Consider the following 5,370-nt stretch of genomic DNA (forward strand, 5'->3'; position numbering starts at 1 on the left):
AGCACCTGGACAAGATACAAGAAAATTCATTTCCAAGAGATACAGTGCAAGATCCTATGGAAGAAAGTGAGGAAATCAATCAAAAGAGTTTATACTCCAGTGAATTAGAGAACTCTTCATGCTCACACATAGAAGAAGAGGAGGATGCACAAACAAAGGAGGCACAAACAAAGGAGGAAGCCATGCACACTCCATACTTGCACATTCCAATAACTTAGGAGAAAGCCATACAAGTCCCTTTAATTCTATGCATGCAAGCTCCTGAGAAGAAAAATCTAAATGCACTGCCCACATTTGAATTGAAGCCTTCTCCTCCAACACTTGAATATGCTTTTCTTGGTCCTAGTGAATTGGAGAGTTGTATGGGAGTTGCTTTTTGGTGGGTATCATTTTTCTCCTCATGTCCATTGAAGTCATTTCTCTTAACCAACTGGAAGAAGAGGAAGAAATTCAAGAACCAACCGCTAAGCTAGTGACGTTAAAGAAGCGCTTGTTGGGAGGCAACCCAACGTTGGGTAATTTCTTTTCATTTATCTTTTTGCTTTGCTTCTTGTTGCATATGTATTTCATGGATCAAGTTTGGTGTTGTTACATGAACATGATACTTTCATTTCACTGGGTACTTGGCCTAGACTTTCATTGATAGTGTCACACTAAGTTTGGTGTTCTCACACCAAGTTTGGTGTTGCCACACTTTACCTATGTAAGATCCATTCCCTCCATGCCAATACATTAGCAACATGTTTATTTTGCTTTATTTTATTTTACCTTTCATTTTATTTTTAATTTTATTTGTTTGATTTAAATGAGCTTCCGCCTTACTTCCTTATATCCACTAGACACCATGATTATTCCGATTTCTATCACCGCGGTTTTTCTTTGTTGCTTGAGGAAAAGCAACCATTCTAAGTTTGGTGTTGGAGGCTATGTGATGAATCCATATTTGACGATATATTTTAACTTGAACTGAGTGGATTTCATCACATAAACTCACACTTATTCACTAAAATAGCATACTTTTGTGTTTGATCCCTAATTTGAACCTAAATGTGAAAACATGCATTTTTGTGCTTAAATTGAGCAATTTAATTCCACTTTTATTCCATTCGATACAGTGATATGTTTGTTGAGTGATTTCAGGTCCTAGAGGCAAGAATGGTTTGGTAAAAGTGGAAGAAAGCAAGCAAAAAGGGAGAAAACACGAAGAAAACAAAGGAGAAAAGCATCTCAGCCTGTGCCCACGCACAGCTTCTGTGCCCACACACAGCTTCTGTGCCCACGTACAAAATAGAAAATCAGGACCTATGCCCACGCACAGCTTCTGTGCCCATGCACAGAATGGAAAATCAGGACCTGTGCCCACGCACAGGGATCAAAAACAGCACCTGTGCCCACGCATAGGCTGTGCCTATGCTCAGGATGGAATGAAAATCAGCTCCTGTGTGGACGCACAGGTACCAACGCGTGCCTCTATTAAAATTGCACGTGGACTCGCATTTTAGGGCTTTTTGGCCCATTTTTGAAGGCTTTGGAGCATATTTGAAGGGGGAATCAACTATATATCATAACATACACTACCATACTTGAGAGAACACAATAGTTTTTAGGAGTAGTTTTAGAGTAGTTTAGTTTTAGGCTTTCTCTCTTAGGATTTTAATTAGGGTTTCAATGTAGCATTTTATACTTCAATTTTGTTCTTGGATTTTGCTATCTCATTGTAAGTATTCCTTTAATTCCTCTTTTATTGCACTATTTGTTCTACACTTTCTTCTACTTTAATTTTCTTTTATCAATATATAGATAGTCTTGCAATTTTAGATTCCTAGTTGTTTAATTTGATGTTTGATGGCTTTTATATGTTTGTTTGAGTTGCTTTTATTAATTTTGATCATTTATGGTTCATAGCTTTTACCATTTTTCCAATTTTACCATGTTTTAGGTTTATGCCCTCTATGTGTTTGATGAAATGCCAATTTTGATTATGGGGTAATTTCCACCCCTTGGCTTGGTAAAATGAGTATATGGATTACTAGAGCCATAATGTCCAACATTTAGTGATAATTCTTGAGTTGTTAGTTGTTAATTGTTTTCACTAACGCTAGCTTTTTACCAATTAATTTGGTAAGTTAGTTAGAAATTGTGGATTAATGACAATTATGCTCACTTAACTTATCCTTCGATGTTAAGGGTTGACTTAGTGAGATTTATCCATCATAATTATCATATTTATGGTTATGGTAAGGAAGGGATTCCATAACTCATCCCAAGTCAAGGTTTCATTTATGTTTTGAATCATCTTTTCATCACTTTATAGCTTTACTTCTTTATATTACATACATAATTCTTTTGTTCTTTTATTGCTTTATTAATTGCAATTTTGTCTAGTCATTTTATCTCTTTAATATTTGCTTCCTTATTGTTGAAAACACCCTTTTGATCTTCACAACCAAAATTGTATGCACTTGTTGTCACTAGTTCCTAGGGAGAACGACCCGGGAGTCTAAATACTCTCGGTTTATAATTGATTTGAATTGTGACATTTTTAGATTTGAATTTGATATTGGTCAATTGTTGGGTTTGGAACTATACTTACAACACCAATCTTATTTTGAGATAAATTCTGAATCCGCTTTAGGCCTCTATCACAATGCTCTACATAGCTTAAAAGGGGATAAAGAAGAAGATGATGAAGAGAAAGGCAGAGAGAACTAAGGTTGTTTCCTTCCTTTTTGATTATATGCATGTGTGTCCTTCCTTTTAGATAAGCATAGTCTAGTTTTGAATTGTAACATATTGCCTTTACATCATAACTATCATCTTGAAATTTGTGAGTCAAAGCAATTAAGCATCATGATCATCAATAAACAGGGTAATTAAAGAAGAAACCAGCATGAGCATATAAGTATTGGAAGGCTAGCATGACTATTTTTGCTCAAACACATTTGAATTTTGTTTGATTAAAATTTTTATCTAGAACACTTTATAAAATCTTTGAAATTTTGAAAACCTTGAAGAAGCTTGTCCATAAATAATCAAGTAAAGAAAAGGGAATAAGAAAGCTGAAGGCTCTGAGTATCACTGACAACTCATTATTCAAGTACTTGTGGTATTTATGTATCAAGCAAAAAGTTTAAAAACAAAACACTTAGAGTCAAGGCTAGGCTCAAGTGCAAAGCACTCTTTGAAAGCTCAAGGCTCTGAGCATCAATGATTAGAGAGTAAAGAAAAGGAACAAGAAGCAAAGCTTAAAAAGTTCTCTAGTTATATACTTGTGGTGCTTATGTATCAAATGGTAATACTTGAAAACAAAGCATTTAGAGTCGAAGCTGTAAAAACAAATGGTGCAAAGCACCCAAGAAACTAAGAAAAGAAATAATTGAAAAGCTTGTTTCAAGGAAAGAGTATAAGAAAAGATTCCATAAAGTGATCAAGATAAAATCATCAATCATTCGAAATTCTTTTGTGAGTGTTGCATGCATAGTAAACTACTCAACCATGAACATTGAAATTTCTATTCTTCTCACCTTGGATTGTCACTTTATATTGCATGATTCTTTGTTTACTTGAGGACAAGCAAAGTTTAAGTTTGGTGTTGTGATGTGTGTGCATCATGTTGTGTTTTTCTATGCTTTTTCATATACGAAGTAAACGCATAATGCCTAATTATGGAAAGTTTTGGTGTTTAAATGGGATATTACTTTCATCCTTTTTATTTCACAATTCTTGCAGGGAAATTTAGAAAAATAGAAGCAAAATCACAAGGATGAATCAAGAATTGAAGACAAGTGCTAAGAGAATTCATAGATGTTGTCAACCCTGACCTCCTCACACTCCAATGAGTATAACTCGAGCTACAAAGGTCCAATTGACTCGATTCTAATGGCATTGGAAAGCCAACTTTCAAAGCTTTCAAACAATATATAATAGTTTACACTTTCCTTCTGGACTCACGGCCTTGGTGGTGCCCAACTTGGGATTTCCCAAGTTGGGCGCCAGATGAAGAAAAAACCCTCCCATACGTGCTGCCTTGGTGGCGCCTAACTTGGGATTTTCCAAGTTAGGCACCAAGATCACAGAAAATCACTCCAAATCGCGCTGCCATAGTGGCGTCTAACTTGGGAAATTCCCAAGTTAGACGCCAATCATCAAGTTAGCAATGATCACCACGCCTATTTGAGCTATGCAACGAGATTTTCTTTGATTTTTATTAAAACTTTTATTTTATTTACAAATAGGAAAAGATATTATTTAGTTTTAAAAAATATATTTTACATTAATTAGGATTAGATATAAAAGGAGAAGAGATCTTGGCCTAGGCGGGTTGATAAACCCCATTTGTAGGGCTTATCTTATGCTTGATTTAGGGGATTTTATAATCTTTTACCCATATTTATGCAATGAAATAGCATGGTTTTGTATATTCTCCTTTAATTGTGCTTAAGAGTGAAAAACATGCTTTTTAGGACTCAAAATAGATAAATTTAATTCACCTTGATTCTATTAGATGCCTTGATATGTTTGTAAAGTGATTTCAGATTTAGGAGGCAAAGATTGGATCAAGGAAATGAAGAAAAAGCATGTAAAGTTGGAGAACTCATGAAGAAATGATGGAACCAAAAAACTATCAAGCCTGACCTCTTCGCACTTAATTGACCATAACTTGAGTTACAGAGATTCAAATGATGCAGGTCCAGTTGGGTTGGAAAGCTAACATCTGGGGCTTCGAAACGATATAAGATTTGCCATAGTTGCATCGCGCATAAGGGCGCACAGGTGCACGGTACGCGGATGCGCCGATGGTGGCACATGACCCACTTAATGCAACATGTGGCCAGCGATTTTAGAAGCCTTGTGGGCCCAATCCAACTCATTTCTGATGCTAATTAAGCCAAGGATTGAAGGGGAATCAACATACTTTACATACTTTAATCATTAGTCATAGTTTGTAGGGATTAGGAATTAGGGTTAGATTAGGATCTCATAGTTCTAGGTTTAATTCAAGTCTCCTTCTACTTCTACCTTCAATTGATAATTGCTACACTTTGGTTCTTCTTTCTATCCCTATCCTCTTGTTGTAATTTCTCTTATTTTGTTTCTAGGTTTTGTAATTGAGATATTTTTGTTCTTTTGTTTTCTTTTAATAATGCAATTTGAGATAATTCATGTGATTGTGATGTTGTTGATTGTTGTTTTGTTAATTCTTTGTAATTGTTGGTTGTTGATTCCTTTTATTCTTACAAATAAAAATGCTTTCTTTCATTACCCTCCAAGTGTTTGATGAAATGCTTGAGAGGATGTTAGAGTAGGATTTTATGTTCTTGGCTTGAGAAGGTAACTTAGGATTTCTTGAGTCACTAGTGTCCAATTGAT

Source organism: Arachis duranensis, chromosome 2 (genome assembly GCF_000817695.3).
Source record: "Arachis duranensis cultivar V14167 chromosome 2, aradu.V14167.gnm2.J7QH, whole genome shotgun sequence".
Taxonomy (NCBI): domain Eukaryota; kingdom Viridiplantae; phylum Streptophyta; class Magnoliopsida; order Fabales; family Fabaceae; genus Arachis; species Arachis duranensis.